At 41.4% G+C, this 13,973-nt stretch overlaps 2 non-coding genes across 2 annotated transcripts; both read right to left on the bottom strand.

The window, feature by feature from the left end:
• Window positions 1-10,271: 10,271 nt before the first annotated feature.
• trnai-aau (transfer RNA isoleucine (anticodon AAU)) lies at window positions 10,272-10,345 on the bottom strand. The gene has a single exon. It is a non-coding gene; the product is annotated as a tRNA-Ile (tRNA).
• A 1,250-nt stretch (window positions 10,346-11,595) lies between these two features.
• Window positions 11,596-11,669, bottom strand: trnai-aau (transfer RNA isoleucine (anticodon AAU)). Its single transcript has one exon. It is a non-coding gene; the product is annotated as a tRNA-Ile (tRNA).
• Between the last annotated feature and the right edge of the window lie 2,304 nt (window positions 11,670-13,973).

The following is a 13,973-nucleotide window of genomic DNA, read 5'->3' as shown; positions in this document are numbered from 1 at the left end:
GTTATATTGTTTTATGAAACTGTTTTAGTAAATTAAAAAATAAGAAAAGTTTTAAATATATATATATATATATTTAAGGTTATATAGAGAATAAGATAATAAAAGTTTTATATTTTATTTTAGGTTAAAATGTTTTATGATTTGTTTTAGTAAATTAAAAAATAAGAAAAATAAAAGTTTTATATATATACAAGATTATATTGTATACATTTAAGAAAAATAAAAGTTGTAAATACACATTTATGTTTTATTTTAGATTATGTTTGATTATACTGTTTTAGTAAATTAAAAAATAAGAAAAATAAACGTTTTATATATATTTAAGGTTACAATGTTTTATGATACTGTTTTAGTAAATTAAAAAGAAATATGAATATTTACTCAGAGTGGGATTTGAACCCACATGTGTTTTTAGTTTATATGTTTTATGATTAGGCTTAGGATGATACTGTGTTTGCAAAATAAAAAGGTAAGAAAAAATCAATTAAGAAATGTATAGACTTACATATATTGCATGTCATTACATATATATTTAAGCAAACACAGATAAACACACATACCTATATCTCTTTAGTTTATATTTATCAATAGACAATAGAGAACAACAGTGAAATGTATAGAATTATATCTGTACATTTTGACCAGCACTGTTTTTATTATATTTGTTACATTAGTGAATGCTCAAACGTAGCCTTAACATGTATCATATTTAAGAATATTCTGCATTTCATTCCATTACACACACACACACACACACACAAACATATATATATATATATATATCTTGTTAGGTTTTATTTATCAATAGACACTAAAGACATGCACACCACTTTTCTTAGAGAGACACAGTGAAGCAGTATTTGTGAATACTCATATGTAATAAATAATATATGTATATATGATTTGTTTGTGCTTTAATGTATAGAATTAATAAAATACACACACACACACACACACACACAATGGTGACTTTTATTGTGACAAACAAGCATTTTACAACATGGAACATAGTCAGAAGTAGAAAAAGATACTCCATGAAATGTTTTATAGATACTTGTAATCATTAATTTCTTGTTCACAACACCAACATTGGACAGAAAGAAACACTGACCTGTACAGAGTAATGTCATTTCCAGCATATTCCATATATATTCCCAGTTCCTTCTATTGGGAATCCGGTGTTGGCTTCATCTGAGTCGCAGTAGCCTGTTAGGCACTGGCTCCTGGCTTTTCTATCCCTGTCTGCCCCTGTTGAGCATGCTTGGGAAAAGCAATGCAGAACCGTTATCCCTTCCTACCGGACTGTGACTTGTATACAGTTCATTCTATAGGTGGGAGTGCATGTGTTTTTTACACGTGTACCCCGCCATTGTACATAGTTCCTTTGTCAGCAGGCCTTGGCCCCTCCCTAGCTATACTAGCTGTGCTGAGGGCCGCTGCTGCTGTATTCAGCAGTAGGCTTTGAGTTTGCTCTTGTGCCCCGCTGTGTATATAGTTCATTTATTGACATCAGTAGAGCATCTGTTGCCGCTAGCTTCCGCAGTGGGTATCCTGCTCCTGTGTCATGTGTGTGGTGCATGAACTGGCTCCTGCGCCCCGCAGTGTATATAGTTCTTTAGAATATACAGTTGAGCTTGTCCGCTCCTTATTAAGTTTAGAATGGACAACTGCTCCTGTTGTTAGCGAGGGCACTCGTGCTTCCCTATGTATATAGTTCCTTTGCCAGCAGTCTGTGGCCCCGCCCTAGCTATGCTAGTGCTGAGGCCACTGCTGCGGTGTCCAGCGGAAGGCACTTGAGTTGGTTCTTGTTGGTCCACTGTGTATATAGTTCCATTATTCGTAATTGAACTATCCAGCAGTGGCTATCTAGTCTGGGTAGCCCGCTGTATGTTGAGCACGGGCTCAACGGACTGCGACCTGTGCTTATATGGTGTGGTCTGGGTATTGGCCCTGCTCCTAGCCCTGCTAGTAGAGCAGGAGACTGCTATTACTAGGCTTCATGGTAGGCACAAGGTCTTGTTGCCTGTGGATACACCATTGCTTATTTCTTCCCAGTTCAGTGTGACTGTGGTCTTCGCGTCTGAGCAGCCCAGATGTGGCCCAAGGGGCCCCTGTGGTTCTATCATAGAGTTGGTACGGCTCCTAGTAGGTTCGCCTCGGGGCAGGCTCTCTTACCAGCTCGCTGCCTCCTCCCTTGCGACGGTTTGGTTATACTGTAACACCTCCCCCTTGGGCAGTGCTTCTGACTCGAAAGATAACGATAGGTTGCGTATGAAACCCCGGTTATCTGAGAAAACAAGCACTGCCCAAGGGTTGCAAGCTCGCGCGGGAGTTCAAGCTCCCGGCAAAAAGAGGAAGTCCTTGTGCAGACGTCACCTTTTATACAAACAGGAAGTGGAAGGGTCCTGTTTGAGTGACGGGCACAAGGGCCAATGGCAGCTTTGATAGACAAAAGTCTTCGATGTGTTCCAGCGATGCACGCTGAAAACCCCTCCCCCTTGGGCAGTCCTTCTTTTCTCAGATAACCGGGGTTGCATATGCAACCTATCGTTCTTTGTCTATGGTTAAATCCCTCTCACTTTGTAACTTTTACTAGTAAGTCAAATTGAGATTTTAAAAGTTGGTACATGTGAGTCAGAGCCAAGAAGGTTGAATTCAGACTGTAGGTTGTTTATGTACATGGGTAAATTACTTTTGCTAGCCTAGTATAGTACTATATACCAATGCTTTATTGTCCATCAGGCTAAATCATTTTGTATACCAAACAATGGTGAGTGACATACTCTGAGTAATGTACTTAAACTAGTGCTAATCATGCTCTGAAACCAACCCATAGAGAACAAGGTGAAAACTGGAATTAATGGCAAAGCACAGCCATAAACAGTCAACATAATCAAGCCCAGTTAGAAATATAGATGTCTAATTATTTTGAGCACTAATCTTACATTTCATAAAGAAAAGCATTTAATTCTTAGCAATTGTTAGGTGTATGCTGTACGTATTCCAGTTAGTTCACTGTAATGACAGAAATGAGAAGTTCATTTCTTTAGCACACTCACGGAAAACCATTTATTTTTAAACAGTTACTAGATAGCCAGTTTAGGCCTTCATCTTAGTTATTTCTAATAGCAAGAGTGCTTAAAATTATTAATTGAATTATATATCTTTGTTCCCCCTTTTTCTTACTGCTCTCATAAAATAACATTTTATTCAAGCAATAACAGGGTAGCCTAAATATACAACATATCTTAAAGTACAAGGCATCTGAAAGCTGTGTATGGTCTCAATGCATTTGATGCGGAGGATTAATTCAACTGAAAATGGTCAAAACTGTGGACTTTTATTGAATGTTAAATTTGACAGTGTTCTCTCTTAAGGACCTGTTGCCTGTGGGACGTTGCTGCTTTGGTTGTGTCCAGTGCCATTTCAGATAAGAGAGGCTCTGCAGGACAAGCAGGACAGAAACCCGTCTCACAGACACTCTGCCTGCTCTGCATCTCCATTTCCCCTCTCCACCGCACACAGCTGAACGTTATTCTGAATCTTACACAGAGCGCTCAGCTTCTGACACTGATGGCAACATGGGGCCTGGCTCCGAGCCTGAGGAAAACCATGAGGTAATTCAAACTTATTTAATTTCTATACTGTGAAATGTCAGATTGAAAGTGGTTTCTGTTCTTAATGTTTGTATTGTTTATGTATTTCATGTATTTTTGTACAGTTTTGTGTTGACGAGTCCTACATCAACATGAATGTGAATTTCAATGTGAAGAGCACGTGTCATGCTCTGTAATGCAAGGGAGCAATGAGGGGCTGTAGAGACACTCATAAGAGTAGCAGGAGCACTTTTTTATGAACTACTAATTTGTTATATTTTAATAGAATATGAAATGTAGTAGAAAGTTGTATCAGATCAGACCACTGGACAGAAACACCCCACCAAGACTGAGTTTTCATGTTTCTGCACATGTCACCTACAAACTGTTGACAGAGTGGATGAGGGTCTACAGCAGAGGTTCCCCATCCTGAGGTTGTGACAAAGTCAGGGTGAGTTTTGTTTAATATGTTTTTAAATTATTATTATTATTATTATTAAATTATTATATTGTTATTTTAAATATATTATTCTGTAAGTAAAAATATGATTGCTTAATATGTTTTTGCATTATTATTACTATTATTATATAGTATTTGTTATTTATATATATGAATTTGTAATTAAAAATATGATAAAATTATGTCAAATTAAATCAAAATTATAAACCACATTAATGTACATAGTATAACAACATGATACATATGATACAAAAAACATGTCTTAGTATTTTAGGGGTTGGAGGCTAACTTGAAAATGTTACAATGGGGTAAGGTTTTAAAGCCCTGGCCTACAAAGTCATTTTAAACCCCACCGCACAGCATTGTCAAAGCCCTGCTACCCGCTATCAATGCAGTTGTTAGCTCTGTATTAGACAAGTGTCTAAAAGTTGCATGAATAGATTAATAATACCCCTGTACTACTGGTAAACCTTTAAGTTTACATCATAATTTTTGTAAGTGTTGGAATATGTTGAGGGTGAGCCTATTTGTTTCTGTGTCTGTGAATTAAGCCATTTTACAAAACATAGAGTTTGTAGTGATTTTTCAGAGTTTCAGGGTTTAGTAGAATGCAGTTTTGGTTCATATAAATATGACGTTGTGCTTATTTCAGTCTGCTGTGTGTGTTTCCTGAAGACTGACTGCATTTTCACTATGTAGTTTGCAGATTACTCCTAGAAGTTACATAAATAATTTTACAAAACTTAAAATTTGCAGTAAAATACCATTTGTGCTTATTATATCCTTGCAGTGTGGTCCCTATTTCTGTGTTTTGTATGTGTGTCATGCTTGCAGTTGTCACCATGTATTTGTAGGTTTGAAAAATAAGGTATTTCCAAAGGAATAGAAACTTAAGTGTTTCTCACTTTATTTACAATAGATACCTGATGTACTTTGTCGCCAGAACCTGGTATAACTTTGAAAAAGAAGCCAAGAGTGAAAGACTGAATAGAATATATATGGAATATGCTGGAAATGACATTACTCCGTACAGGTCAGTGTTTCTTTCTGTCCAATGTTGGTGTTGTGAACCAGAAATTAATGATTACAAGTATCTATACAACATTTCATGGAGTATCTTTTTCTACTTCTGACTATGTTCCATGTTGTTAAATGCTTGTTTGCCACAATAAAAGTCACCATTGTGTGTGTGTGTGTGTGTATTTTATTAATTCTATACATTTGAGCACAAACAAATCATATATACATATATTATTTATTACATATGAGTATTCACAAATAGTGCTTCACTGTGTCTCTCTAAGAAAAGTGGTGTGCATGTCTTTAGTGTCTATTGATAAATAAAACCTAACAAGATATATATATGTTTGTGTGTGTGTGTGTAATGGAATGAAATGCAGTATATTCTTAAATATGATACATGTTAAGGCTACGTTTGAGCATTCACTAATGTAACAAATATAATAAGTACAGTGCTGGTCAAAATGAACAGATATAATTCTATATATTTCACTGTTGTTCTCTATTGTCTATTGATAAATATAAACTAAAGAGATATAGGTATGTGTGTTTATCTGTGTTTGCTTAAATATATATGTAATGACATGCAATATATGTAAGTCTATACATTTCTTAATCGATTTTTTCTTACCTTTTTATTTTGCAAACACAGTATCATCCTAACCCTAATCATAAAACATATAAACTAAAAACACATGTGGGTTCAAATCCCACTCTGGGTAAATATTAATTTTTCTTTTTAATTTACTAAAACAGTATCATAAAACAGTGTAACCTTAAATATATATAAAACGTTTATTTTTCTTATTTTTATAATTTACTAAAACAGTATAATCAAACATAATCTAAAATAAAATATATATGTGTATATACAACTTTTATTTTTCTTATTTTTTAATTTACTAAAACAAATCATAAAACATTATAACCTAAAATAAAATATAAAACTTTTCTTTTCTTATACTCTTTTTATTTACTAAAACAGTATCATAAAACAATATAACCTATTGATTATATATATATATATCTGTATTTAAAACTTTTATTCTCTTTTTATTTACTAAAATAGTATCATAAAACAATATAACTTTAAATATATATATATGTATTTAAAACTTTTCTTATTCTCTTTTTATTTACTTAAACAGTATCATATAACAATATAACCTTAAAAACACAGTTTATGCTATTAAACATTACACCTCCACACCAGCAGTGTGAGGTGCCCTTGGACATTCACCATGATGGATGTCACCCTAACAAAATGGCTACCATCTTACCAGATGACCTATGACCTTACAAATGGCCGATATCAGTCAAAATGGCCGATATCATCCAAGATGGCTGACAAGGGAGGGTCAAATGGTAACCCAGGGGGGTGCTGGGAAGGAGAGAGGAGTTCCGGTTCAATGGTACATAAGGAGGGAGGGTCAAAGAGTAACCCAGGGGGGTGCTGGGAAGGAGAGAGGAGTTCCAGTTCAAAGGTACATAGGGAGGGCGGGACTTCCGGCTGTCAAAATAAGTGATGCTGCCATCTATACTACTCACAGACACAGTTAGCCACAGCCACGGCTTCTTCCAATTCTCGTCAGTGTTCCAGATTCGATGTTTTTTTTCTTCAGTGACGTTGTAAACACGCACGTGGGGAGCACATCAAAACCCAGTTTTGTGATTCAGTTACAGAAACAACTGACACAGCGGAGCAGTAGGGGTTGTAACATTTTTTGGTCCAAGGTCTGGACCACAGCGACTGAGTGGTCCGGACCTCGGCACTGTGGTCCACGGAGTGGTCCCGATCACGTAACGCAAATTGGGATGGGTTTTTGTTTAGTTTTTTTGGACACACCGTATAAAACCCATTTACTGTCAAATATATTATCGACATATCCAAACTACAAACATAATGATCATAAATGTACAATATTAATAGTATAATTCTCATTTGTAACATAGCCGATAGCTGATTTCTTTTTTAATCTTATCTATCAGACAATTTGTAGGAAGCTGTGCTAACGTTACTCTGAAAAATGCGCTTACATTGAGCAACTTTGTCATTCTGAATGAAATTATTCAAGTTATCAATTTTTCCTCATCATGACTGAAGAGAAAAGATAGCTTATTTAGAATCTTATCTTTAATTTAATGTCAGCCTATTTACATGTCCTCTGTTTGCGCTCTGCCAAGAAATGTTTTATCAACTTTTTTGGTTAAACCATATCTTCCTTATTTTATCACTGTGAGATCTAGCAACATTAAAAACAAAAGCATAGGTTGTTTTGTTTATGTATGGTTAACATTGTAATAGTTGGTATTTTAAAGAGAGATTATAAGAGATGTATTAACGTATTGATCATCTGATGCCCTTTGTCTTTTCTTGAAGGATAATGTCATTATGAAGAAGATAAAACTTTTTTTTTTTAAACACCTCCCCCCAGCAGGATTTGGGTCGCCTCCGCACTGTTTCTGCTGAAACAAAAAAACAAGTGTCAATCTCTGCAGGAATCTACTCCGGCTCCCCCTTCTGGTGATGAAGAGGAACCCGAGTCCAAGATGCTTCCAACCAGCCCTCAGGCGCTCCCTTCGGCTGTAGGTCACGCTCCAGGGGGCCGGGGGAGTTAAGAGGGTGTCACTGGACGGGGACGACAAATGCCTCCAGTGACAGACGGACGCACACAGAGAGAGAAAGAGACAGAGAGAGAGAGTTGCACTTCCTCCTGCAATGCAATAAATATGCCCAAAATAAGGGACACATTCCTTAACAAAATAATGAATGCCACCCTACCTTTGACAAAACTGAGAAAAAATAAAAATGGTCAGTCCTCCTGGAGGAGGGACACACAGCCTCCCTGGCTGCCCAATATGTCACCGCCTGCCACAGCCTGAGGGGCACAGTGACACATGAGCACCAGCTGTAAATAAAATGTAAATACTCATTTGTAATGCATGTCATTGTATTTCCAAAAAGGAATCTGTAAACACTAAACCTATTTTCTTTAGTTCTATGTATTAAAGATCATTTATAGTTTATTACATTTTGTTTTTCTGTACTTTTATACATCTTATTGTGATTTTGGCAGGACACTGTCTGTCACGGCATGGCTGCTGCTGACGCACACTAATTAGGTGCTCATGTGTTGCAGCCGTGTTGTCCGCTGCTTCGCAGACAGCTTGTGAGCTCACGGCTGCAGGCAATGATCACTGAGGCGACTGTGACGTCATTGGCAGGTGTGCTTCATCTATTTAATCCCTCTCCTTCCCCGAGGGAGACTTTATTGTGACTGCCCGGAGCACCCTGTTTGTGTGGATGTTTTGTGTGCTGGTTTTGCCTTGTTTTCCCCTTTTTGTGTTTTTTTCTGTTGGACTATTGTGAACCCCAATAAAGCTCGGACACCGCCGGAACCCGAGACTCTCTCCGTTTATTGTGTCCGGCATTTACATTTGGTGGCCAATGTGGGGAAGCTTTGTGACATACTTACCCTGAACTCTGTACCCGGAAGGACAGCTATGGAGGCGTCTCCAGTGGAACAGTTGTTGGCCCCAGTGGTGAAGCTGCAGGCTCAAAAACAACAAACTCTCGAGACGCTTGTCCAGCAACTTCAAGTACCAGCTCCTGCACCTAACCCTGCTGTTTACCGCAGCAAACCCGGCTTGGGCAGGTCTGCAGATTCCAAAGATGGGACCGGAGGACGACCCAGAGGCTCTGAATTTCTGTCCAATATTAAAGATCCTAGGCTCTCATTGTCTGATTTGGCTGGGGCACAATTGGGACATGTCTCTGGGGACCGATCACCATTAGTGACTGCAGGTGATGAGAGGGGCAGGGACAGCCTTCCCTCTGACTCCAGTCGTGTAGCAGCCAACAGTACCCTGTTGGACCCAGGGGAAGGAACGAGTTCTGGGACTCACCTCCTCTCTCCTTCTTCCAGTGGAAGGCCCGACACTGGATCCCGCCTTCAACCGGGTATCCGATTTCGCTATGGACCAGACACAGGATGATGCCCTGGGACATATATATGACCAGGTCAGAGTTGTTGATGGTTGCATAGTGAATACACAGAGGGCACTTTGTGTTTCTCTCCAAACCAGCAGCCAAACCGATCATGCTGGATGATGTTGCAGACAGAATAACGTTCACCACGGTGCCTCCAGACTTTTTCACGAATACCAATCGAGCTGCACGGTGCTGGGCTGTGAGCACAGGTCCCACTAGAGGATGACGGGCCCTCGTGCCACCCTCATAGAGTCTGTTTCTGACAGTTTAGTCAGAAACATGCACACCAGTAGACCGCTGGAGGTCATTTTGGAGGGCTCAGGCAATGCTCCTCCTGTTCCTCCTCGCACAAAAAAGCAGATACTGGTCCTTCTGGTTCTTCTGATAGCACGGATGAATGTGCCATACTGGAGGAGCTGGACTACCTGTGCAACCTGAATGGGCTGCAGGGAGCACCTCATAATTCCAGTAGTGACAAGGACACTAGCAAAAGGCAAAACTAGAGAAGAATCAGTGAGGAAGGATAAGGAGAGAGCAATCGTCTGTGGCCACCACCTGCAAAACCATTCCCTTTTTGGGGTTGTCTTGCTGTTGCCTATCTCCGGTGCACCTGCTGTCACTTTCATTTGCACCAAAACAAGAGACAGTGATTCACAACCGCTTAGGCTTCCTAACTGTACAGATTAATATGCCTGAACTGTAACTGACTTGGTATTATGCTGTGATGATTACTTGTTCCCTTATTTTTTTGAGAGGTGTATTATAGAAGATAGCCTTGAGAATGCGGCCACAGAATTGCGGGAATCCGTGACTTTCAACACTTATGCAACCGAGTCGAGGTGACCAACAGCTCAATGTCTGGTTGGCACCATGGCTTAGATGTGCCATTCATGAAACTTGCGTTGATTCTTGAAGCCACTGGCATTGCTTCCCTCTCCAAGTCTGTGTAATAAGGAATTGGCAGGAGCCCACGAGTTGAAACTATCAGAGGACAGAATGCAAATGAAGTGTTCTGAGAAAAGCAAAGCGGCGAAAGGACATTTTCCCGTGTGCATGTAGATGGCCGACTTTGACACGGCTTGATGAAGTCTTGTGGATCCTACCACTGCTTAAGTGCACTACTACGCTTGCCTTCAGGGAGTTTCATGTCAAACATTCAAAAAACAGGACTCGAACTAGACGGATGAGCACCTACGATCGGTCTTGGCCGATGTGGGGATCGAACCCAAGACCTTGGCGTTATTAGCACCACACTCTAACCAACTGAGCTAACCGGCCATCAAAAGGAGTCTCTCTGCCAGGCATTTCCTCATGTTTATGTAATTTGGCTGCAAAATGCATTAACACAAGTGTGAAAAGAACACTTTTGCAATTCCTAGCATTGGTGATGCTATAAATCAATCTGTCAGGAGTGGGATTTGAACCCACGCCTCCATCAGGAGACCAGAAAACCCTTCTACACTCTTCAAGGGAACAACACCTTAAGTCTGGCAAATTAGACCACTCGGCCATTCTGGTAGGATGTATACGTCCACCGCGAGATTATATACTGATCAAGAAAACTGCGGGAACACTTAAATCACACATCGGATCTCCGTGATCAAAATCTAGGAAACCTCAAGATCTTCACCGTACATTGCATAATTCGTAACTCTCCCACCTCCATGCTTTTGAGACTGTACTGGGAGACACAGCAAACTTTCTTCAGACGGCACGTATGGATGTGCCATACTGGAGGAGCTGGACTACCTGTGCAACCTGAATGGGCTGCAGGGAGCACCTCATAATTCCAGTAGTGACAAGGACACTAGCAAAAGGCAAAACTAGAGAAGAATCAGTCAGGAAGGATAAGGAGAGAGCAATCGTCTGTGGCCACCACCTGCAAAACCATTCCCTTTTTGGGGTTGTCTTGCTGTTGCCTATCTCCGGTGCACCTGCTGTCACTTTCATTTGCACCAAAACAAGAGACAGTGATTCACAACCGCTTAGGCTTCCTAACTGTACAGATTAATATGCCTGAACTGTAACTGACTTGGTATTATGCTGTGATGATTACTTGTTCCCTTATTTTTTTGAGAGGTGTATTATAGAAGATAGCCTTGAGAATGCGGCCACAGAATTGCGGGAATCCGTGACTTTCAACACTTATGCAACCGAGTCGAGGTGACCAACAGCTCAATGTCTGGTTGGCACCATGGCTTAGATGTGCCATTCATGAAACTTGCGTTGATTCTTGAAGCCACTGGCATTGCTTCCCTCTCCAAGTCTGTGTAATAAGGAATTGGCAGGAGCCCACGAGGTGAAACTATCAGAGGACAGAATGCAAATGAAGTGTTCTGAGAAAAGCAAAGCGGCGAAAGGACATTTTCCCGTGTGCATGTAGATGGCCGACTTTGACACGGCTTGATGAAGTCTTGTGGATACTACCACTGCTTAAGTGCACTACTACGCTTGCCTTCAGGGAGTTTCATGTCAAACATTCAAAAAACAGGACTCGAACTAGACGGATAAGCACCTACGATCGGTCTTGGCCGATGTGGGGATCGAACCCAAGACCTTGGCGTTATTAGCACCACGCTCTAACCAACTGAGCTAACCGGCCATCAAAAGAAGTCTCTCTGCCAGGCATTTCCTCATGTTTATGTAATTTGGCTGCAAAATGCATTACACACAAGTGTGAAAAGAACACTTTTGCAATTCCTAGCATTGGTGATGCTATAAATCAATTTGTCAGGAGTGGGATTTGAACCCACGCCTCCATCAGGAGACCAGAAAACCCTTCTACACTCTTCAAGGGAACAACACCTTAAGTCTGGCAAATTAGACCACTCGGCCATTCTGAGATGATGTATACGTCCACCGCGAGATTATATACTGATCAAGAAAACTGCGGGAACACTTAAATCACACATCGGATCTCCGTGATCAAAATCTAGGAAACCTCAAGATCTTCACCGTACATTGCATAATTCGTAACTCTCCCACCTCCATGCTTTTGAGACTGTACTGGGAGACACAGCAAACTTTCTTCAGACGGCACGTATGGATGTGCCATACTGGAGGAGCTGGACTACCTGTGCAACCTGAATGGGCTGCAGGGAGCACCTCATAATTCCAGTAGTGACAAGGACACTAGCAAAAGGCAAAACTAGAGAAGAATCAGTCAGGAAGGATAAGGAGAGAGCAATCGTCTGTGGCCACCACCTGCAAAACCATTCCCTTTTTGGGGTTGTCTTGCTGTTGCCTATCTCCGGTGCACCTGCTGTCACTTTCATTTGCACCAAAACAAGAGACAGTGATTCACAACCGCTTAGGCTTCCTAACTGTACAGATTAATATGCCTGAACTGTAACTGACTTGGTATTATGCTGTGATGATTACTTGTTCCCTTATTTTTTTGAGAGGTGTATTATAGAAGATAGCCTTGAGAATGCGGCCACAGAATTGCGGGAATCCGTGACTTTCAACACTTATGCAACCGAGTCGAGGTGACCAACAGCTTAGTGTCAGAAAATAAAAGAACACTTTTGCAATTCCTAGCATTGGTCATGCTATAAATCAGTCTGTCAGAAGTGGTATTTGAACCCACGCCTCCATCAGGAGACCAGAAAACTCTTCTACACTCTTCGAGAAAACAACTGCATTTCCGTCCTTGCACTCTCTCATTAATCCAATCTTGCCCAGTCAGCGAGAGAAGCCATGTACATGCTTTGCCTTCCTCTCCCTCTCCCTTCACTGCCAGTTCAGCGATGACATCTCAGAACTCTCTCACAGCTGACTTCTATGACATCACAGAGTGCATCAATTCCGTGGCTTCTCATCTGTCGCCACACCGTCAGGGTTGACTTTCTCACTCACTATGCCAAGCTTTCTCGGAAACACTGGAATACGTGGATGAGTTTGTACCACTTTTGGAGGTTTTGCCCACCTGGGGCGAGGCTGTGATCCAGCTGAAAAGCAATTCGGGCATGTGGGCAGCGAAAGATGTATTTGTGATGAAGAGAAACCCAGGTCGATGATGTTTCCAATCAGCCCCATCGGTCCAGCCACAGACACACACACTGACAGCCACAATCACAGACTGCCACAGACACACAGACAGCCACAGATAGACAGACAAACACACAGACAGTGTGCCTGACAAAAACTTTCCCTCACAGTCAAGTCAACATGAGTTGTATTATCTAAAAGAAGAACCCATCATTTCCTTTCATCTCTATATCAGAGAGAGCGATTAAAAAAACACATCTGTAAATGCTACTTGTACAAGCACGCTGAGATGCCCCATCATCAGTAGGCATGCTCTGTGGCGCAATGGATAGCGCGTTGGACTTTTAGTGAAAAGGGCAGTGGTCATTCAATGGTTGTGGGATCGAGTACCACCGGAGTCAGTGCTCACTTCATGACCCGGAGGCTTTTCTTGCCATCTTCAAGCGCACTGCCCGGTGTTGCGACTGGCCGGAGTCGGAGTGGGCGGTATGCCTGGCTCCCCTGCCACCCGAGTGCTTCGTCCCGAGGATGCCCTAGACTACAAAAGTCTGAGGGACAGTGTCCTGGACCGGGTCGGTCTGACGTCGGACGGCCAGCGCCGAAAGCTCAGAAGCCTCCGGTTCGAACCTGGCTCCCGGTGCCTGCCACCGCTGGCTCAAGCCACGGAAGTTGCCGACCTGGTGGCCTTGGAGCAGTTCATCTGCCATCTCCCACGTCCAACCTGAAGGCTGGCACCAGGCTGGCAGAGAACCATCATTGCCCGGGACGATGCCACCTTCTGATGCCCGACGGCGGGCACCCTCCCTTCCATTCCCAAGACCCCCTCTGACCCGACTGTCCTGGATACCAGCATGTTGCCAAACACCACACCTAAACATGTTTCTCCCCGACCCACTTCCCCTTCTCGCCTTGCCTG

This window comes from Amia ocellicauda, chromosome 12, assembly GCF_036373705.1.
Source record: "Amia ocellicauda isolate fAmiCal2 chromosome 12, fAmiCal2.hap1, whole genome shotgun sequence".
Lineage (NCBI taxonomy): Eukaryota > Metazoa > Chordata > Actinopteri > Amiiformes > Amiidae > Amia > Amia ocellicauda.
The sequence above is the reverse complement of the archived record's forward strand: the minus strand, read 5'-3'. Positions and strand labels throughout refer to the sequence as shown.